The sequence below is a fragment of the Vollenhovia emeryi genome, unplaced genomic scaffold (assembly GCF_000949405.1).
Source record: "Vollenhovia emeryi isolate VEMERY1.0 unplaced genomic scaffold, V.emery_V1.0 DF939193.1, whole genome shotgun sequence".
NCBI lineage: Eukaryota > Metazoa > Arthropoda > Insecta > Hymenoptera > Formicidae > Vollenhovia > Vollenhovia emeryi.
The window spans coordinates 225,846-250,251 of record NW_011967173.1 but is presented as its reverse complement, the minus strand read 5'-3'; the positions used below and the strand labels follow the sequence as shown (position 1 = coordinate 250,251).

Sequence of the window (24,406 nt, the reverse complement as noted above, 5' to 3'; positions counted from 1 at the left end):
ATAATTTAGCGGTAGCGGACGGGCGGTCCGTGCGTGTGCGTGCGTGAGCGCGCTGTGTTGACGGCGAGACGGGGACCGGCGGGTTTGTTGCAAGGGGGTAACCACTAGCTAAAATGTTATACCACCGATTACACCATTTTATTTGATTTCATCCGATTACAAATAATCTCACCTAATTGCAAATAATTTTCTTATTTGCACGTTTAAAAATAGACGACGCTGTTAAGAGCTGTTAGATTTCCTCAAAACATTATATCTTTTTGATTTTACTAATAAGTATTTGCTTGTAGAGGTAATTTCAGTTAAGATTCTAGTATTCGGTCACGTGTTTCCTTGCTTCCCACTTTTCCCACCGGTCTAACCGTGGTCTTAATGAGAAGTAATTTTGCATTTGTATCTACTGTTTATTGTTCTAAATTTGCGCGCAAAGGTGTATCAATTCACTGTCCCAACAGCAACTACTTCAGTCTTATTATGAAAAAAATAATACGCGATTATAGGCGTCAACTATGATGTATATTTGGATATTCACTAAATGAAGTAAATTTTTTGGAAAGTAGAAACAAGCTGAGAAAATGTTCAAATTTAATGTTTATTGTCTGACAAGTGAAGAAACTTGAAAATGAAGACAACACGGATTACACGGGGAGTTCGTAAGGATTTGATAATGATTTCGAAGACGCAGTCCCACGATTACATCAAGTGGTTACCCCTTTGGTTTGTTGGGCTTGTCTCTCCTGTTGGTGAACGTCCCAGGTGGTCGTCTTTCGCGACCACCGCAGAGACGTACGTACATACCTGCCGTGGTACGTGCGTAAATGACAGAGACGGAAGGTATTTCGAATAATACCAACACCGTCGTGAATTGTTATAGAATAGCAATTGGTGTTTTTATGGATAAAATTTTGGCAACTCTGACTTTGGGTAGAATTTATGAAAACGCGGCGATGCTAGATTATACGGGAATCGTGGCTTCCGGTTTTATCTCGGTGTATAAAATTATGTATGAAATTTAGCAGAAGGGAACGAATATTGCAAGTGAACCGTGTTTCCGATAAAATCAGATTCACCGTAGACAAAGAACGAATCAATTGCGAAGTTTTACGTCCAATTTGACCGTTGACGTCCGCAAATTGAAAACGAATTCCAGAACTGCCACTCTTTGTGTTTCGCCATGACGTTGCGGGGAAATAGAGAAAAATATCGCTTTTGTTCGAGCGATATCGGAAATGGAATAAAAAAAAAAGGATCGCGAGCGCGCCCGCGCGGAAGGCATACGAAAAATGTGGCGGAAAAAATCGCGACTATACCGCGTGCCTTTGTCGACTTGTAAAGCTGTCCCGACGCGGAATTTCCAGAAAACTATCCCGCGCAGAATAGTTTGTCGCGTGCGATTCCGCGCACCGTCCGTAAAAAATTTCGGATTTACGCGACAATTTTGTTCGCCGTTTTAACAAATATTTAGCGTCACGGCCGCTCTTCGCAACAAATCGGCGAAAGCTGCCGCGCGTAACAACGCAGAGGCCATTTTTTATCCGCGAAAATCTCGCGGATGGATCGGCGCGTAGCGTCGTAAAAAACGCCACGGCCGCGCGCGCGCGCGCGCGATAATATTCGCGACGCGCCTTCCGCGTCGTCCGATTCGTTACGCTGCGGCGCAGATAAAAGTTATGCAGGCCCGGAAATTAGAATTCAATCGATAAATCACTTTGCGAATCGATTTCCACGGTGGAAGCGCGCCAAGGCGAGTCCCGAATGGCCCTCCGCCGAGATATAACGCAGCTCGCAACTGTTATTTCGGCCAATTAGTTATCCGCACAGCACCCGCAGCGCGGAAAATAGCGCGCGAGACCGATAAACATATAATATTGATCCGCGCTGCGTTATAAACGAGCACATTAGAGATATATTGAGTTATGGAGAATCTGAAAGACGCGGACGATTATATATACACTGAGAGACCCATTTTGTTGAATGAAACAAAATTTAGTTGATTCAACTGAATTTCTTGTTTGGATATGAGCAAACAAATCTTTCAGTTGATACAACAAAATTTAGTCGGAAAATTTGGTTATATCAACACATAAATTTGGTTGAGTGAACATGCGCAGAATCCTTTTACAATATTCAACTAAACGATTTAGGTGACGCAACAAATACGGACGAATTTGTTATCTCAACCATAACATTTTGTTCAAATAAACAACTCATGAAAACAAAATAGTTGTTGATAACATTCAACTTATTTTCAGCAACATATATTTCGTTTTATACAACCAAATTGCATGTCCAGTCAACAAAATGATTCAATCAAATTATTTCGTTTCATTCGACAAAATGGGTCTCTCAGTGCACGCATATTACAATCCCGGCACTCGCAGAAAAGAATATTAAAAGACGTCGCGGTTCCCGCGGGACTATTGTTTCCTCGAAATATAATTTATAAGTCTTGCGCGCTGTTTGCTTAAATTCTTACGAGGCTCCCTCGGAATTTGCGCTCGTAGGAATCTTTGGAAGTTCCAAGGGCGCCGCCGTCGTGGTCTCTTTTTCAACAAGGGCCTTCAAGAGTCGCCGGGAATGCCGCTTAACGAGACGGTTCAACCCGTTATTCCGTTTAACCGCGGCACAAAGGATCCGGAATCTCGCGACGTTTCGCGGAAGAAGCGGGCCCTAATGGGGTTATTTTTCACATTTCCTGCGCGGCACGGACGGCGGAGAGCGAAACAAATTGAAAGTATGCGCGTGGGTTGCCGGGCGGATTATTTATCGGCTTTTAATCAGGCCTAATGAAATGGGGAGCTCGAGATCGGGACGGGAGAGTCGTCCCTCCTGGAAGAGGTACCTTTCACCTGCGATGGTTTGAGAAACTATTAAGAAACCATATCCGCCGACACACGCCAGCGCGTGACCATTTATGGCCGCGCAAACAGATCGCGTGCGGTAAATGCGCGATTAAAGCCCAGGCTGAGAGTGCGCCGTGCGTTCCCTTTTGCCTTTGCGCCTTTTCGTAACTACCTTTTCCTCCATTTTCCCCGGAAACTTGCACGACCGACTGTATCGAGAAAGGCAGAAAGCCGCCCTGGGACTCGAAGAAATACGCGTCTCTCGCACATATTCTTCGGGAAATATATACAATACGTGTGTACATACTGCGCAAGCTACGACCGCCTCGCGTCGCCGACAACGAAGTTTTGGCCGTGTTCTTTTACGTGTAACCCGCCAAACAATTAATGAAACCCTTATTAAGCAAGCTCCCTACCGGCGCTAAATAAATTCTAATATATTAGGCTAATTAGGCGGCAGAATATTGGATACATAATAGAGGAAGAGTTGGCTCGCCCCCCCTAATGTAAACAAATAAATATCGGATGTGTAAATTTCAAAGACCTGTCGGAATTGAGAGCTAATTATATGCCCTGAGAAACTGTAAGATAAATGTAAAAATATATTACCATTTTTTGCAAATATTGTTCCATCGTGAAAATCAATCATTTCCCAGTTCGATTTGTAGAGACAAGTCATAGCAAAATCTGCTTTGTTTTCAACATGAAAGTACTCGTCTATTAATGTAACAGTAAGATATTAAACCACCGAGCTAAGTCTAAGCCTAATTTAACGGTTGTTAAGTCAATCCCCCCCTCTCACAATATGTACCTAATTTCTTGTCAAACGCTTTGAACATCTAATTCCGGGCTTGAACGCCTAATTAGCAACTTGTTAAAATTTGGAAGAAACGGTATATGAATTCACATTTTAATAAATTTTAAGCTTAGGCTACCTACACCTTGCCTTAGACTCCCATTGGCCGACTATTGTGTGTTGTTTGTTAAAATTTATTTAGCGCCAATGTAAGGAACGAACTTGACGGAGATTTAACAAAACACAAAATTACTGTTACAACATTGTTAGAGAGCTAGCGAGTATTAAATATTATATCAATCAATAGCCGCTCGCGCGACAATTGTTCCATGTAAAAAACGCCTGAACCCCCGGTAGAGATCCAATGCGACCACTGATTCACTCACCCTGCGTCATTGGCGAACAACGTCCGGTTGATCCTCGACGCACATGTCTATTTCAAAGTCCTCGAAGCTATCTACTCCACACGCAGCTATTCGATCTGGAACAAAAATTTTAATTATATTTAAACCGATGATCATCGAGCGCGCGGAATGGGCGCGTACTTTTGAGTGAACCGTTCGCCGACGGCTACGCCATGTGAAATTTTATCTACAAAGTCAATAACACCGATACACGGGAGAAATCCGATATTTGATGACGTTCGAACGTGCTCCTTGTATCAAACGCTTTTAAAGCCAGTGTGTCGCGCGAGTAAATTAATCACGTCGCGTATACTTTAATTCGCGTCGACGCTCGAATTTATCGCGGGGAAACGTTAAAGTGAACGAGGCGTATCGCGGTCTCGTTAACGGAACCGAGTATCAAAGTTAATAGCAATTAATCTTTTCGCTTAAATATACAAGTTATTCGAAACAACTCCAGGATGTAGCCCCTTAAAATTAAATGAAGAGATGGGCGGTATAATGCTTGCAAATAGGGTGATTTACCGCGTTTACTTACATACTTGCGCTCATACAAATGCCGGGAATTAGCGAGATAACGTGAAGATTACGACGGTAAAAGTGGACGCTTCCCGGTACGTTAACACAGGCAGTAAACCACTCTTTACCTATATCGTTCCGCATCGCGAAGGGAAGCGAGTTATGAACGATGCTCGGAACAACGTTAACTCGTTGCTGGATGCACCATGCAAACGCGATCAGATTTACGGGCATTTACGGTAATAAGCCACGACCTACTAATGCGAGCCGACTGCACGAACATAACATTAAAACGGCTTTCGGAAAGGAAGAAACGACGAATATTCCGGATGCGTATTACACGCGAAATCGTTGCTCCATGAAAGGCCCGAGCCCCTTCGCTCACGAATAAAAAGCGAAGCTCAACGAAACATTTCAACTAAACTGAAAAAAGAACGTAACGTTAACTATTCAAAGTAGCAGTGTGAAAGAAACAATAACGTTTGCATGGGCAACCTGGCCTTTCTTTGCAGTTTTGCTTATTAAAATTACGCCTCGTTTCGGCCAATCATTGCAGGCATTTCGGAAAAATGCCGACGCCTCCGAGAAACAATAGTTTAATATCTGCATTTTCACGAGACAATGCCCGCTGCATAATTTCGCATCGTAACGGATTGTTTTCCTTCGGACGGATATCGCGCCGCGTTCGGAGGACACTCGCGCGTTGCACTTTGCATTTTTCAGCGAGTCATACGGAGTCTCATATGCTGGCGCGCGGCAACAACAGAGGCGGCGCAGCATCAGCTGCGACTGCAAATCCCCGGCACCGGTGCATCATCCGGGATGCAGAAGGAATAGAGACGACGGCGCATCGGGGACAGCCCTCTTGGGCCGGTCGACTTCCGGCAACGCACCGTCTGCAATTCCGTTTTGTAATATTAAACTTGCCCGGGGATGAGTGCGCTCCGAGAGGCGCGCGGAAAAACGATAACGTTCGGATCCATTGGGAAGAAAAAAAATAGACACGGTAAGCGGGGCAAACTATCCTGTAAACTCGGTTGAAAGCGAACAAGTCGACTCCACGCTCTCTCCAAAGATCCGTGCGAGCGTACACTTTTTCTACGAGAGCAAAGATATTTCCCTCCGAGTATGAGTCGATAGAACGTAAAGAGGATTTGCACGACAAAGAGAAATGTTTTAAGAAGGAAAATTACTCCCATTCGTTCAACAATATGCAATATTTCGCGACGGCCCCAGCGAAAATTAACACGGGAGAGAAGGGCGTGCGTAAAATACGTTTGCTTCTTTACGTTTATCGAGTCACTATATATTTCCTCGGAGAGAAATCAGTGGAGAGAATTTTTGCGACACCCACGTAGACGGGAATGCGAAACTGTTTTCATAACTCTCGCCAGGAATTCTTAATATCCGGGTTACATATTTATTCTCGCCTCTGGAGAGGAATCTCCTCCTCCCATCTGGAGCAAATTAACGCGAGAGCACATCAGCCTCGTATGACGTAGAAGGTTGGAGTGCGTCATAGTCGGTAAAAACGCATTAGCTGGATTCATTCCCGCTCCGCGCGAAACACACTCGCGAAATGTTCTTTGTGGGATATGAAAAATCGTAACGAAACACACGTCCGCCGCGAGCGAGTAGCCAGTTGAAGGCGATGTTATTTCGGAAAACTCATAAATGACATATTGTTTATATACATCGTACTATCTTCGTCATCCACGAAAAGCGCAGAGGATTATTGCCAATTTTTTTTCGGGCTTATACACGCCCCGCAAGTATTTTCCCGCGGAGGAGCCGCGACGCGTTACACGTTTTATGACATTGGCGTAACGCGGCACGTTTTATCTCTTTTATCAGACCTTTATCTTTTATCATTCCGTCCGCGATAGGCATTTCCCCGTGGGGCTCGCCGTCCTCATCTCGTCCTCTCGGCCGTGACAATACAAAATGCGGGAGGGGAAAAAAGTTAGCGCTTTTTCAGATGCTCCAAAGTTTCAAAGTTCGAATTGAATGTCAAAGGACCGCGAAGTAGCGTGGACACGGGGAGAAGGAAGTCGGGAGCGGAAGAGGAAACCGATGTAGCGAGACGAGGAGAGCGTCGTGAGAAAACTTTTTCTCCTGCCGGGGACACCGGAAGGCTCCCTTTGACTCGCTTCTCGTCGCGACTCGTCAACAATATCCGATGTATCAAAAACCCGCGGATGGAAAAATAACAGGACTTCTCCTTAGATATTTATTCGCGCGGCCGGGAGGGAAAGACAGATATATCTTACGTTTTTATAAAATAAGTACGTGCAAACCAACGAATCGATGGCTCGTTTAACCCTTTAGAGCACCTAATCAACGTTACCACCCCAACTTCTTAACTTTTTGGCCATTTAATTTCTAGTTAGCGCATTTAGGTCAGGGTTTTGCATTATTTTAGTATCTTAGCAATAAAAGAACATGAAAAAAGTCCTAATAATTTCTAAATAAAGTTTCTTAGCATAGTTGAATTACAGTTGAATGATGTTGTTTTTTTAAGTTTTGAATTCCGCCGTCTTGAATCTGCCATTTTGAATTATGAAAATCTGAAAACGGATTCGTAATCAGCGACCCTAAAAACCATTGCATACAAAGTTTCACAAAAAATGGTACGATAGAAAAATGTATGCTTGAAAAGGGTTAACCAGCGTTGCGTCAACTATTGTGATATATCCTCGACGGGTGATCTTTAAGTGAAGATTTGATTAATGGAAAGCATTCGGGAAACCTTGGCTGTAATTGCCAATGTTTTGGGCAATACTTCACGATCCGCTCTCGCCATTTACCAATCGAAAAAATCTGGTCGATGGAAACTCGTTCGGTTTATTGCAGGTTGAAATAGAGAACGAAAATCCCTGGCCGCCGTGAATAGTAATCCGCGTATAGACCGCGTACACAGAACGGTTTCGCCCGAGTGTCTCGATTATCCCAGCAATGCGCAAGTCATTTGTACGATATTCAAATATTATGTGTCTGCCGTGACACGGCCCGTTTCATGTTTCATCGCTCTGCAATTCCGAATTGCACTCGATCTTCCGCGTCGCGTCGTGTCGTGTCTCATAAACGGGTTGCGCTCGCCTATGGTTTGCCAAATTTAACACGACGCTACGTCTCGTAAACTTGTGAAACGAAATATGCTTCGCGCGAAATATCTCGATTTGCATCGCGATCTGGTGAAGTTGAAAAAAATTAATGAGGTTGAACGATGGTTAATTTTGCGAATATTAATTTTTTTCGTCAAAACGATGAATAAATTTAATTAACGCAAATGTGCGCGCAACTTTTACCGTACATTTTGTTGGTAACGTGCGTCGTGAGTATATTTTTGCCGTCGGACATGACATATTAAATATATCCCCAAAAATGCGCTGTGTGCAGCTTGATTATTAGAAAATGTAAAAAATAATAGTACTTTGCTTCAGACATGATTATATTTATGTCACGCATGCGCTGCGATCCGTACGAATCAATCTGTCGAAAATTAAAAAAAAGAAACAGAAGAAAAACGTCCGATATATAACAAAAATAGAGAATTCACTTCCCATTTCATAAAATGGAACGGACAGATCGGGAAAACACTGAAACGTTGTTCTGAGCATAAATTCGCATCTTTAACAACAAACACATCTCGATTCGCGATGTTGAAAATGTCTCTTTTGACGGATATTACGCAATGTTTCCTCCTCATTAACTTTTTTATACATTTTATATACCTGTTTCATGCCAGGATACTCCTTATTAAAATATTTTACATTTTATGTATCCCAATATATTCTCATGCATACATAATGGCAGCTGTCGGAAGGGATCGAAAAAGATATGAAGCGTTCTAGAAACCGCGTACATTTTTAATCAGCTTTTCCTTCGAGGAAACATAATTTAAGTTTTATGTAATAAATATTGTTCGCTATTAGGAGACCCAAATCTTTTCTTTTAACTTACTGCGATCGCAAAAATCGCAGTTGCTTCAAAACGGAATTTACGAGATGTACATATTATTTGTGAATAAAAAAAAATCTGTCGAAGACACTCCTCAATTGAGCAACTCGATTAATTAAAGCGTGGAAATTTACGCTGGAACAACCTGAATCTTTCGTGGGAACGGAAAGAAGAGAATCCAGGGGGACCATTGATAATCCGCACTTACTTTTCCAACCACTTCATTCGGTTGCATCGACAAAAGTCTACACGATATCCAAATATTAGATATCCCGCGCGCGGCGTCGGGTATCCACTTTCCATCGATTCGCCGCGATCCGAAAATCTGCCGGATCTTTCGCAGAACGGTGTGCTGCAGGCCGCAGCCAGATCCGTTTTATCGTCGTCCGTAGTGAGTAATAAAGTTTTCATCGTTTCGACCGCCGGCTGCGCGGAAATGCAGTTTCCCTGTTAGCGGCTGAGCGTATACACAGTTTCGAGCTGAGAGAACGGGCGGAGGCACAGCATGGATTCGGTAGCAAATCGACGGTCATTTTAATCAATCAGCTATTTACTTGCCGCGCAAGCAGGCCTCGAAAGATGCGGGGATAGGGAGGTGTTTTAAGGAAAAAGCGCGAACGCGAGTCTTGTAGACTCTAACGAGATTTCTTTTGCGGCACCTTCTCTAATTAATTTATATGTACGCGGTGTATTTCCCAATTACGTACATCTGCGGCGCGTCAAAGTCCAATTTTTCCTTTATTATCCAACGTACGTCCGTTTCGTAACGAAAATTTTCACGGTAATGTGATTTATCAGGAAATATCGTTTCCCAGCGGACGGCGGAGCGGTTTCAAGATCTCAGCCAAAGCGCGGCTCTCCGCAGGACGATTTCCATTGTGTTTCTTCAGCGAAATACTCGGAGCAATTTCGAAAGCAGCGCAAACGAGTCGCCGATCGTTTCACGGAGGGGGAGAAACTTTCGTGGACCGGCTCCAATTTTTCCGCGACGCCCGACGACGGCGATACGTATCGCCGCCAGACTGTGCGCTGCGTTTCTACGGCTTTTAACCGATGGAATTCTCTCATTTTGCGTCGGCAAAGCGAGTGCCGCTATCGACCAGCGGGCATGTCTGATGGATTCTGAGTTAACGCTCTTTCCGTTCCACGCGAAGAACCGACATAAAATCCGATTACATTTTATTATTCATATGATTCCCCGAACGCAAACTCGTTCAGCACACGACGCATTGTGAGATTATAAGATTATGAAGAATAACAAAATAGAACACGCGCGCGCGCGCGCGCAAGAGAGAGAGAGAGAGAGAGAGAGAGAGAGAGAGAGAGAGAGAGAGAGAGAGAGGGGTCGCGAAACAAAAACGCAAATGTAAGCAATTAATCAGAAAGGCCATAATCTTGGTTACAACAAAGAACTGAGCGAGGAAGAAAACTCGTTGCCAGATATTTAAATTTTGATTACCGACGCTATTGTATTCGCGCGAAATAAAGTTACATCTACCAGAAGGACGTAACATTGGTCTCTTTCGTTACGGGAATTGAGGTTTCTGTGTTTCTAAGCCGTTCTGATTGCCCTGCCATGCGACAGGAAATTCGAAGACAATTTCACTTAACGAAGTAAACGCGGATATCCGTCGGGGACGGCCTCGTTTGAATGCGATTGCCCGTGGCTCTTTATCAGTCGACATTTTCCCCATTCAATTCGACGCCGCGGTTATCGTTACCACTCAAGACTACGTTTCCGTATTCTAACAGCAACTATTAAAACCGGTAATCAGGTCCTGCCTTGCCTCTAATCACACGAGCGAACTTTCCGTATTAAATTTTTGTAACTGTTATCGCCCACGTCGTTTCACTCCGAGATTCTCTCTGTCTCTCCTCTCTCCTCTCCTCTCCCCCCCCTTTCTCACTCTCCTCGAGAGACACGACGTTTAATTAATAACCAAACTCGCGCGCGGCGGTCGCTCGCCGAAACGACGAGCTTATCACGAACATATTCAGCGCCGGTCTGCAAAGTCATAACCGAGGTCAATTCAGAAAAGGAGGCTATACTGACGGCGCTACGTTGTCTAACAATGCGGCGGACACTTGGCCGTAATTTTGGCCGGCCAATGGCAGGGAGATAACTGCGTTATGTTGGATTTCGACCTACCTCGGGCGGGGGAAATTTCAGTGGGGTAGCACAAGCAGACCCCGGGGTGCAATCCACTTACATAGCTAATATCCACCATCGCCGGCCGACGCGCCGCGCCGGTGGATAGCAAGTATTCTATTAACATCGCTCTGGCGACGTCAGTCCCAAGGATATTCGCACTTAGAGTTGCAGCTTTGAGAACCGCTTAAAGACACACATCGTGGCACTTTTTTTTTGTGTAGAAAAATTAATAAAACTTTCCTCTCGCGCGACCATTTTAATCTCGTGTAACATTAATGCGACGATTCACGACGTACTTGTTTAAAGCGTATCAATGAAGAACTCCCGGTATACTAGTTTAGTAAGAAATTTTGTAGATCACAGCGAAATAATTTATACTTTGGGTTTAAAAAAATAATAAAACTTTCTTACACCGACAAAATACTTTGATTGTCAACAAGACATGTACGATAGAATGCATTTTGGTTAAACTAAACAGAATTTCTAGTTAGCACGATAGGGCTCGATATTTTATAACCAGAAGTTTGCCAGACTTCGCTACACATCTGGTAAATCCTAAAAAAATTCTGATTCGTCCATTTTCTAACAGACGACTGGTTGCATCTGCCAGATTTTTAATTAATGGAACCAAATTTTTTTCAATGTACATATACGACTATTTAAAAAAAAATGAAACTTTCTTACACCGATAAAATACTTTGATTGTCAAGACATGTACGATAGCATGCATTTTGGTTAAACCAAACAGAATTTCTAGTTAGCACGATAGGGCCCGATATTTTATAACCAGAAGTTTGCTAGACTTCACTACACATCTGGCAAATCCTAAAAAAATTCTGATTCGTCCATTTTCTAACAGACGACTGGTCTGCCAGATTTTTAATTAATGCAACCAGATTTTTTTTCAGTGTACATATACGACTATTTTAATTTTGCATAATATTAATACGACGAATCGCAACGTGCTTGTTAAAAGCATATTCGTGAAAAACTCTCGATACACTAGTTTAGTAATAAATTTTGTGAATCACGGCGAACTAATTTATATTTTCCCCTTTATTTCTTTCACGAATCGACGTTCCATACCGCATCACCGTCGTGCAAATATTTAATTAGATCGGAGCACCGGCGAATTACACGAGTTACGGGCAGAGTTGGAAAAAAATATACCGCTATTCGCATCCCGTGAGACTTCATTAAATCCCTGCCCGTATTACGTTACACTCGTCGCGCTATTCATATAACGATGTCCGTCGCAGCGGCACAATAAAGCGATCAATCCGGATTGGACTAACGTACCGGGAACCAACGGTGTCCCCGGCTGTCGGACGAGCCCGTATAATCTTCGCGGCCGCCTAATCGGCTGAATCAATGATCGGAGAGACAGAGCTCACAGCGATAACATTCATGAATTCACGGATCCGAGCCGCGGAGCGCGGGCGCGAGCGCGTGAGATACCGGGAGCGTGATTGAGGCAATCGGAGCCACTTTGTCGAGCCGCGACCCTTTCATTGAATAAGAGCAAAGGGATACGATTCATTTGAGAAGTGGGACGAGCGGATTAGATCCCGCGTCCGTTACGTGCGCGCGACGGCACCGGCGGCGCACGTGATTAGCGAAATGGAAACGGCATTGGTAAAGGGCAGTCCCGAATCGCGCGGCCCATTGAGAACGGGTGGTATCCCCTGTCCGTGCGCGCGGATAAGTGATGCCTATTGTGCGGCATTAAGGAGCTGTCATTAGCACACGCACGCGCCATTAAGCGTGAGGCACGGCCTGTTTATCGGCGTCCGGCTGAAATATATCGTTTACCTCGGCGTAGCTTAATTGATTCGTCGGAGAATTCTTAATTACGGCCGGCATCGAGTAGCGCGAGTACGTGCCCGTGCGACGGTCTGGCATTACCGCGCGCTAATTTTTCTCGATCGCCGCCCGATAGTTTAATTAATTTAACGTCGTTCGCCATCGCGAGCGCGAGTAAAATAACCAGCGAACCGGTTTATATACATATCTCGCGGCTCGGCCGTGGCGATGCGTGCGCAGTCCGGTAATTTAAGTGTTTTTGCGCAATTTAATATTTCCTCAAAACTACGTTTCTCCATTATTACACGTCGACACTTGGAAAGTACTTATATAAGCGAGATTATAACTCCTACGCGCTCCGAGGTGATATTCGATATTTCCCGACGTTTCGGATGTCAGTTCTGCGAAATGGGAGACGCTTAAGGGAGAGTACGCACAAAGGATTGCGCAGGATCGACTCAAAGGGCCTCGCGTCGTGCACTGCGATATTGGGGCTCGTGTCACGATTCGCATCGTGACTCACGATGTATTATTAGTCGCCGCTCGTTCCCTCGTGATCTCTACATAAGGAACGACTAGCAATTGCTCCCCGATGTTTCCCCTCATGATCAACTTGTCTGGACTCGCGAAACAAGAAGTAACAGAGCCGCGAGGGATATGGCGAGCGCAACTCGGTTTATCTACAGTTAAGTATCTATCTGCGAGGCTACGTATTTACATATGTACGTCCGCGTAGTGCCGACACCATTTTCTCATTTGCTTTGTTTTCACCTGAGACAGGACGAAGGAGGAAAGTTGGAGCGATTAAGAAAGATATCCATCGCGTGGTGGGAAATTAATTTCCCAACGTATACTAATACGACCAGTAATGGCTGTTCAATTCCGGATTAATGCGACAACAACAACAGATTCTTGTCTCGACCATGTATAATCAAGGAGGTAACCGCTAGCTAAAATGTTACACCATTTCAATTCATCCGATTACAAACAATCCCGTCTAATTGCAAATAATTTTCTTATATGCACGTTTGAAGAAACTTGAAAATGAAGACAAAACGATTACACAGGGATTTCGTAAGGATTTCATAATGATTTCGGAGACACTGTCTCACGATTACATCAAGTGGTTACCCCCTTGCGTATAATACGTAGACTGCGCGTTTGGCTCAAGCATACACTGAAAAAAATGTCTGGTTGTATATGGCCGAACCAGATAATTCCTGTAGGATTTACCAGAATTTCTGTAGGACTACAGAAATTCTGGTAAATCCTACAGGAATTATCTGGTTCGGCCATATACAACCAGACATTTTTTTCAGTGTAGTGTACATACTTTAGAAAGAGACAACATACTTTGAGTGGCCGCCCTCTATCATCCCCCTTACTCTTTTGTTACCCCCGCTATTTATTAGACAAAGATGAGGCGACCACTCAACTGTCGGCTATCTCGTTCTAAAGTCTAGAAAGGTAAGGAAGTCTATTCCTACTATGTCTACGGCCTCGACGCGATTACTCCCGCTCTAGAACCTGATTTACAATATAATTGAATACCGGAAAGGCCATTAAGATATCACGGGCAAGTCGGTAGCGATAAATAACGAGAAAGTTCAAGGCGAATTGTGGCCTCGCAACTAAGAGAAAAGGGTTAAATTCAATTTTGACTTATAATTACAGTTATTTACTCGTGACTGCCTAAAGCGCCGAATGTTCGAAGGTGCATAGAGAAACGATTAATCACTTTGGCGCGACGCATGCACTGGGGTCTTTTGTGACCAAGTTGCGCGCAGCCTTCGCACTGAGGCCGAGAGGCGTGCGATCTTAATCGGCGAGGCCGGAGTAAATGAGGCTAATTAGGATTTAACGTATGCGGCCGGGCTAATGAAGCTCAACGACCGGTGGCAAGTTTGTACCGGAACCAGTAGTTGGCGTAACCGAGGTAACTTCACGCTCAAAAGACGAGATATAGCTTCCTGCCATGTGTCTTAATGCGCTTTAGCGACTATAAACGGCTTAACAGGAGGTTGACGCCATAGCCGCGCACCAAAGCGACGCCCGTGCAACACTTCGATTAATAACGGCACTTAAATTCGCGTCCCGTAAACGCCGATGTCACATACGTCGTACGTCATGCCGACAAGATCGAAAGCCGCGGATTGGCCGAGCATTTACTTCACCACTGTTGTACGTCGTTTACGTTAAACAAAAAGTCTGATTTTTAGACTCGGTCGGTGCGACTGACATCGCTTAACTTTAACTTTGTCTCCTTCTAAGAGAAACAGAAAGAGACAAAGAGTGAATTAAGCTAAAGTTAAAATTCCGTGACGCTGCTGCAACCGAGCCCTTTGAGTTTAAAACTTTGTGGGGAAAATAAGTGACATTTATCTCTATGCATAAATGGAGAAAGATTGCTAGAAATCTGAAAAAGTGCTCGAATAACAACGATAACTCGTATATGAGCGCGAGTGTCATTTTTGAGAGACGTTTCGCTTATATATCTCAATACTTTTCACGTGCGATAAAAGGATGCAGCGTGTCAGACGTTGCCGGGGAAAAGTCACCTGATAGAAGTGTCGATTGCAAATAAAACTCAGTAGCTCGCGCGTGATCGAGCTTTTTAACGCGATACTTTCATGACGTTTCTCATGCCGTCAGGACGCTTTCGCATTAGGTATATTTTTCTATAAAAAGTAACACACTCGTAGAGATATTGTAGACGCAAAGAGAAGTGATGCGGCATTATTTGTTACCAACATTTAAATTAAAAGAATTACACGCAGGATAATTAATTAGCACGCGCGAAATATTCACAATTTAATATAAAGCGAAACATATTTATAGCTACTATATATAATGCCTGTGTAAAATTTCTATACTTCAAATTCTATATAACTTCCGACAGAGTAATAAATAATGCATGTAGAATTAATTATTTTACAATATAATATAATTCTCGACTACCCTGTATTCAATTATTTTCGTAAAAACGGGCAATTTGTTACATATCACGTTACGCACAGCGGAATTTCAAAGTGTTGCAGTTGAATTTTAAGTAGCAAAACGGACGCTTCTACGATGGGAACGGCTGTAGAGAGAAGCCTCGTGATTTGCGTAACGAAGGAGAAGTAAATGTAGAATAATAATTAACAATAAAAAATGGGAAAACCACGGAGCGATTGAGCTGTTGAAAAGAGACAGCTGTACGGCTTGGCGTAACTGTGCCACGAGGTCGTTCCCACGATCGGGACGCCCAACAGAAGACATCTCGTAGTACTCCTCCGAGGGCTTGGAGTCGTTTCCATGAAAGAACAGAGTGCCGTGCCAACACGGCGCGGCTCCTAACGAATGGCACGTGTGTGCGGGACTGCGTGTATATGCAACGTATATACGTGTGTGCGGGGGGGAAATAACGTTCCGAGTGAAAAATTCGAGTTTCAAGGTACGAACACCCCGGAGGCGGAAATGCGAGTAACGTCTACGGAAGAATCCGAACGGTCGGGAAGAAATTCCCCGCGGATTTAGGAGGCGTAACAGGTGATTCTTCCTCATCGCGGGACACGTCCCCGTGACACTTTGAAATATGGTTTAGCTACGACCTTACGTACCTCGTATCGCAATTAACATCGGTGAATAAAAGCAATAACCAGCCATTACTCATCTCGGGGGAAAAGGCAGTGATTTATGCTCGTTACGTCGCGCCGCACGAAATATTAAAGTCAACTGCAATAAATACACAAAAACCTTAAAAAATCCTTACTCACGACTTTGTTTTTAATCTATGCAACGTAGATTATTAAGCACGGATATGCGATATGTATTCAAAGTACAATTTGTGATTGCGAAGATTCGTCGAATAGAAGATGCGCGGAAGAGTTCGACGAGTCCTGTCGTACATTCGGATTAATACCTCGCGTTCGTGCTAATTAAATTGTTCGTACGCGTGCTGGTAGCCATCAGGCAGGTTGCTTCGCAGAGTTTGGTATGAATTACCGCGGACCCTCCCGACGAACTTCGTGTCGCTCAGATGTCGTGTTTAATACGGACGGAGAAGAGCAGCGTGTATTGCTGCGACACGGTGATTCCTCGCGCCCGCGTTCGCCAGGCAAGGGGGATTATACTTAACCCTGACGCAGAATAGGAACCCTGACACTTCCCTCCCCCTCCCCCCCCTGCTCTTCTCTACTACCTGAAAGTTACGAGACCCACCGGCACGCCGGACTCGGCCCGGCCACGTAATTCTGTCCTTTCAGAAGAATCGAGACGGGTTTTATTTCCCAGCAGGTATAAATACCTGGCGGCCTGGGCGTACGATTCCTAGCGGAGGAGGGTCGCCGTCCGCTCGTAGGCGAACCTATCTTGCCACGACGTTTCCACGTGAATGAACAACGATGGTAATCGGGATAACGGAAGACGATGCGAGCATAATTATTTAATCGACATCAGGCTGATGGCTGTGATATTTTTGGGGGGACTTTTTTTTTACGGATTTACACCGAGCGAATATCTTCAGAAACAAAATGATTAAACGTTCCTCTGTCGAAGACACGAAGAAATGCATGGCACAAGTTAGAGCACGAGAAGATAACTATTAATATGATTCTGCGAGGTCTTCATAAATTGTGAAGTCCATACATACACCAATGCATATTTTTCATCGTATAAAATGAGATTATTTCGTTGCTTCCTACGGTAAACGACTGCACGCACAAATGTAATTTCATAAAGAGTTGAAAATAAATGACGTCCTCCTGTTTTTCGCAAAGTGTACGTGCGGATTTGTTGCGGGGGGGAAAAAAGCGCAAGGGAAGGTCGGCCTCTCTCGTTTTTCATCTCGCGCTGCTATCTAATCTGATTACGTTACGAGAAAATTAATTACCCGTGTGTTATAAACGGATATCGTAATCGGATGAAGAAAAGTGAATCCACGACCATGTTCTTTTAATAATCATATTTGCAAACGAGATTAAATACCCGAGCGTCGACCTTAATCTCTCCTCTCCCTTTTTTTTTGCGAGGGCGATATTGTTCATATAACAGTCTTTTCGTAATTAAAATCTGATACACCGTATGGAGAAAAGGACAAGTTCCGTTCTGAGGAGCTCTTGAAATCGTTGAGTCGAAAACGAAGCGTTGATTACACCGAATATTTGCGCGCTTTTGCCCGGCTCTCTCTCTCTCTCTCTCTCTCTCTCTCTCTCTCTCTCTCTCTCTCTCTCTCTCTCTCTCTCTCTTTCTCTCTCTCTTTCTCTCTCTCTTTCGCGCGCGCGCTTTCGGTCGTTATTAGCAACATCCAATTAACGAATATTTTCGATTCCTCGGAAAGGGTTTTCATCATGAACGGAAAATCGCGCGGCACGATCAAACGGGCGTGCGAGCACGGCGGGCAAATTTTTCTCTGTTTAATGGCTCTCTATTCTCTCGTTCGTACACACGATCCGCTGATTCACGACGCGATTCGACGCGTTGTCAATTAAACCGGTGCAAGAACCAATGACCGGAAGTAATAGTCTATCGGGAGAATCATGGAAAAGGTCTCTAGCCGAGACGCGCGTCAGTCTCGTCGCGGTCCACGGAAATGCTTTTAATATTCATCACTCGCCGCTACGTGCGAGCTTCCCGTAGACACATTGCCGTAACATTATTCGGTTGCACATTAAAAGCGTCGTTACTTTAACGCGTGCACGAGATCGCGCGATAAAAGTTTTAAACACGAGACCACAAAGATAACGTGAATAACGCGTCTTTCGTCTATGTTAATTTCGAAACGAAAAAGGTATTCGCTCTCCGTCCGTTTAAAGAGATGCAGGGAAATGATCTCCACGTTATCGCGAGTGATATTTTAAAAAATCCCGCCGACACCGTCGCCAACCCGTTACGTTACAATTCACGTCCGCAGCTCCACCGCGCCGAACAAATGGGATTGTCAATCATTTACCTCACCAACTGGAAACTTTGCGCGGGGGAGGGGGCAAACTTTCGGTCAATCGCTCATTACACGTGACAACAGCCGACACATCTCCCCGGGAGCGTTGCGAGGACGCGACTCTGAATTAATGCAACGTGGATAGGTCGGGAGATGTGCGAGAGACTGTGGCGCGGCTGGCGCACACGCGCCGCTACACACGTATACACGCGGTCGGATTTATGTCAACGTATCTATTAGCCATGCGAGCCTCGCCCGTCGGCGCGAACGCGCGATCGCGTGAGCGCGAAACGCAGCCATACGCAAAATCTCTCGACGCACCGCGCCGGCCGATCACCTCGCCTCGTTTCGTTGTGAACGGGCCCTTACAATCGGGACCGGCCACGCGCCCACGCACGTGCGTGCGTGCGTGCGTGGGCGGCTGAGCTGACCGACCGAAGGTGGACACTTCTCGAACGCACGTGCGTGGTCTATTAAGACGTTTTCCACGGCGGAAACGTCCCGCGGTCTGGAAAATGCCGAGCTGCGGCGGAAGAGTAAATACACTAGTCTCTGCGGCGATTTATCAGCGTAATCGTGGGGCAGTGTCTCCGAAATTATTATGAAATCCTTACGAAATCCCCGTGTAATCGTTTTGTCTTCATATTCAACTTTCTTTACTTGTTAGACAAATATTAAATTTGAACGTTTTCTCAGCTTGTTTTCATTTTCCAAACAAAATTTACTTCTTTTAGTGAATACCCAAAAATATATCATAGTTCACGCCTATAAGCGCGTATTCTATTCACAATAAGACTGAAGTGGTTGATGTTAAAACAACAGCGAGTTGAAACGTTGATACACCTTTGCGCGCAAATTTGGAACAATAAACAGCAAATACAAGTACAAAATTACTTTCCGTTAAGACCACGGTTAGCCTGGTGGGAAAAGTAGGAAGCAAGGAAACACATGATCTCGAATACTAGAATCTTAACTGAAATTATCTCTACAAGCAAATACTTATTAGTAAAATCAAAAAGATATAATGTTTTGAGGAAATCTAACAGCTCTTAACAGCGTCGTCTATTTTTAAACGTTCAAATAAGAAAATTATTTGCAATTAGGTGAGATTATTTGTAATCGGATGAAATCAAATAAAATGGTGTAATCGGTGGGATAACATTTTAGCTAGTGGTTACCCCCTTGCGCATTATAACGTTCGCGGGGCGACGTGTCGCGTATTAGTGCGCTCGGCGCACCTGCGTGCGCTTTTTCTGCGGATTACCACTTAATTTGCTGCGCCTTTGCGCGAGCTTATCGTCACCGTGTCTTTACCTTGAAATATCGGCGTGTCGACAATATTTTATGGCATTCCGGATGGATTGGATACGCGTACGTCACGGAAATCAGCCGCGGGTATAATATTAAAATTTAACGCTACGCAAAAATCGAAGTACACACCCATATTGGAGAACAAGGGGGCATAAATGTGTTTGATAGTAAAATATGATTTAATATAAATCATATTTAGGTGTAAACATTACATGTGTAATTTATACTGTTATCAGCAAATATTCTGTACATAAAATCTGGCGGCGTGACGGCGTAATTAATATTTTTCTACAATATTAGCTTAAGAGATTACGCTCGTTGTAGTTTCAATATACTTTCCCTAATTAACTGTTAATTACACGGTAAATGACGTATAATGTTCTGCACGTGACTCGAATGGACCGAATGAAAAAGAAGCTTAAATTAGACTTTGGCAGCGCTTCCGATCTTCAATTAATTTTGTCTGACCGTTCCTGCCTCTCCCCCTCGCCACCCCCGTCCTACGTATTGATTTCACCCCACTTTATTTAATTTAAACGAGAGGCTGATACTTTGGTAAAACTTCGTCTAACTTAATTTTCATTGTCGTCGATGCGCGAAATGTATTTAAAGCAATCTTCATTCTTTCCCTCTGGATCTTTGTCATTTTTAACACGGGACAACTATCATTTGCATAAAAATGAGAAACTCACGCACGAAGAGCTCCGAATATTTGATCGTGGGTAGAGATTAATTCCACCTAATGACATTACTCACGATCAAAGTGTACGAAATTGCAATGAGATCGTGCGTCGTAATTAAAGTTTCGGACCTCTCTCTCTCTCCCCCTCTTTCAAAGTGCCTGCTCTTTTTATCATTAAAACTTGAGAGTTGATTCAATCTTACTATAAATGCGTGCATCTGGATAATTCCCAGCGTTTAAATACCTCCTGAATTTAATTGATTTGCTCTGAAATTAACGGTAATCTAATTTACTTATCTCCCGTTGAACGAACTCCGTAGTCCGAACGGTGGCGGCTCGGGGAGCAGAAAGAGAGGGAATCGATCACGGCGCGTCACGTTGTTTCGCGTCCCGGCGTGAACGGCGCATAGGCCTTAACTTTCGTTTAACACGCCCACGCACAGTTCTCGCGGTGTACAACACTTTCGGTTCGCCAACTTGGGTCGTTTGAATTATTCAGCGGAATTATTTATGAAGTTTCGGGACGACGAGATCGCGAAAATATATTAAATTCACACGCGGCTTCGTTCGGATGCGAATCGCTGGCTCATATAAATTCATCGCACTCTTGCATTTATATATACAATACATACATCTATCTACGCACACGCGCGCGCGCGCGCGCGCCCATACATATTTCTGGTGCGATGCAATGGTAATGCGCGCATTTATTAAGGGCGATGTTTTCAACGCGCGTGCATAACACTTAATAGGTTTATCCTTTGCCGAATGGGAGCCCGTCTTTACGAGATGTAAACTCGCTGCCCCATTAATTGCGATCATATCTCTCGTTGCGCCCCACACGGGTGCAGTGCGCGCTCGTAAGTGTAATTGATATTGCGTTAGGATTAACGATAATTTAAGTGCTTTAATTGGATCCCCGTTGTAATTCGCGGCGCGTAATTATCGCTTTATAATTCGCGTCGTATAATCGGAATACTAATGCGACGTGACATTTCTTAAAGACCCGGTGGGCCGCGAAAACCTATTTATATCGATCAAGTTCACATCGGCTCGCCGGGTATACGAACAGAATTCTGTTCGCGAGTGAAGCATTATTGGAAACGAACGAATACACAAAATGCCGCGAGTTTTCCGCATTTTTTTTTTCATACACGGATCGATCTTACGTTTTAGAGAAAAAACATTCTTTTTATCCAAATTATATGTTCAAATTCGTTTTTATTTTTTCGTTTCTCGCAATAAATTTAGAATAAAATATTTAGACGCCAACACCCTGTCACGGCTCTTAGTCCTCTAATTGCTTCAAATTTGCGTTTATCACATTTGAGCCGTACGAATTTTATTAATTCGTCTTTACTCTTCGGAAACGCGCGGGAGCGCTGCCGCGACAAAACCGGGAAGTAAACGTCAAAGAGACGTGGATTGTCCAGTGGAGAGATGAGATACGGCTTGATTTCGGTCCTAGACTATATTTTCAAGTGGAAGCCGTGGAAAAAAAGCCCTTTTATTGCCTATCCACGTGGAAATAGCGGGAGTCTGGCGGATCTACATGAATATGTAAACTATGCAAGTCGTATTAGTATCGTGCATCCCCGCAACGCGCATACTCCCGCGCGTATATCGGAAAATGCTGAAAAGTTTCGCGCACAAAGGACGCCGAGACACGTCGTAAAACGCCGTGCCGCGCCGACGATGCCTCCCGCGTTAACTTTTTTCATAAAATTTCGCAATGCCACGGGCATTTAAAGGGTCTTGCCGTAACTCTTACTTACTGTTAGATCCCACGTAACGTCCACGATCTCCTTTTTAATCGACCTACTCACATGACGTATAACGAGCCGCGCGTTTCGATAAAAGCCGGGCTTATTGTTTTTTCCGCTCCACCAACGATTTCATCCTTTGCCTCGATACATGTTTCAACGATTACCCGATCGAAAAGGAAGAAAGCGAAAAATACTTGGACTTTAAAAGCCAAATATTTATTCGAGTCTCCAAGTCTTTCTAAGGTACTGCGGCCCGTAAGCGCGTTCGCCTTTAGGCGATCCGCTCTTACATACACACGCACACATACACCGTGCACGCGTATCGTATCTGGTGGCCGCGTTGCTACCGCTCGAAAAGGAGTGTTTTAATTGGCGGCATAGTTCGAGGGAGCGGGCAACGTACCGCAAATTTGCATGGCGAGGCAGGGGGGGGAGATGGAGAAAAAGGAGGACGAGGGAAAAGAAGGGCGGAGGATCGCCTTTTAAGGCGGCGAATCAGCGAGATTTAAAGGGCCGCGACGATCGTCGCGGCGACATCGTGCGGCGCACAAAGAGCTATTGGCGTAATTAGCCGGGCTTACCCGTCGGACGACTCGCGATCTCACGCAGATATCGAAACGAGAGCGACGAAATTAATGAGGCGCAAGTCGCGGAGATATGTTTTAATTAATGTGCCGACGCGGAAACTCGCGCTGCCGAGGGCACGGGAGGGGGAGACGGACGCGCGGAACGGCCGGGGCGGCGTTAATGAAGCGTGGATATCGCGAGGGGCGCGTAATGATGCGGCACGAGAAATCTCGCGAAATGTCAACGAGCCAATATTCCTAATTGTGTAAAACAAATCGGCGGTCCACGCACCGGTACGCACGGATCTTAAAAAGCGGCGGGACACGGGGGACGCGCGCAATTCGAAAACGGCGAATCGGTTTAACGCGGAATTTGTTTGCCGTTAAACACCGGGATGGAGCAATGAGTCAATAATCATCCGGTAAATTTGCGCAACCTTTTGCAACGTAAACAAAGGCGGGAAATCACAAACGCAACGCGATAAATCTTACGCGATACTGTTCCGCGTCGTCCAGCGAAAATTTATCACGCGCAACGAGAGAGGCGGTAACGTTCGTTTTATTTCGCAGGAAACCGCAAATTTTCTGTGTACTCGGAGCCATTAAACAAACAAACGCGCTTTGATCGGGACACACGCAGTTTCGCCTCGGAGCGAATGCGCCGCGTTGCATTACATTTTAGTGAATTTACACGCGTGTATGCGGATTTAGCCGTGCGCGCGCACGGCATACCGAATCCGTCACGCGCCGTCAGCATCGCCCTAAATAAATTTATTACGAGATAAACGAACGGGGATCTTTCGATCGGGCCGACGCGACACGTGCAATTTTCTTGCGGTGCGGTGAAGTGCGCGGACTTGGCGCGCGCGGCCGCACATTCACCTCCGATCGTTCCCCGCGCGAACCCACGCGGGAATGCGCGCTGCACGGAAAGGTGACGTAGTATTACACACGCCTCTCTTTATCGCGCGAGATAATGCATCATTAAATCCGTGTTGCCGCATGCGTGGCACGCAACGGCCACGATGCGACGTGCTTTCGATCGTAAACCCCGCGCAACTTTTAATTCTACGTCCCGACATCCCTTTTACGTCCACGCCCAATTACGACCGAGGGGGGTAACCACTAGCTAACATGTCCCGCCGATTACACCGTTTCATCTCATTACAAACAATCTCATCTATATTGCAAATCATTTTCGTATAAGCACGTTTAAAAATATGTAACGATTGCTAAACCTCAAAGAGCTATTGGATTTGCTCAAAATATATTTTTCTCATTTTACTAACAAGTATTTGCTTGTAGAGGTAATTTCAGTTAAGATTCTACTATTCGCTCATGTGTTTCCTTGCCTCCCACTTTCCCACCAGTTTCTAACCGTGGTCTTAACGAAAAGTAATTTTATATTTGTATTTGCTGTTTATTGTTCCAAATTTGCGCGCAAAGGTGTATCAACGTTTCAACTAGAGCTCCCTCGTACACGTGTACTAAACTACACGTGTAATACGTGTATTTAACTTATCCGTGTTTTAACCCGTGTACACGAATTTAAAGAATCTTCATTTACGTGAATCCGTGAACACGTGTTCAAATTCACAACTCTACACTTACATGGATTAGTTAGAAGAGGACCACAATCCGGATGGTCGAAACGTTCGAAAAAATTGTTAAATTAAACCACCTT

General features: G+C 44.6%; 1 protein-coding gene across 1 annotated transcript in view; it reads right to left on the bottom strand.

Moving 5' to 3' along the window:
• LOC105562174 (CD151 antigen-like) overlaps window positions 1-24,406 on the bottom strand; it is a 122,321-nt gene that overhangs the window by 81,363 nt on the left and 16,552 nt on the right. The window contains exon 2 of the mRNA XM_012012792.1: window positions 4,026-4,120. The gene's annotated coding sequence lies outside the window, so the exon portion shown is untranslated. The remainder of the gene's footprint in view (window positions 1-4,025; window positions 4,121-24,406) is intronic.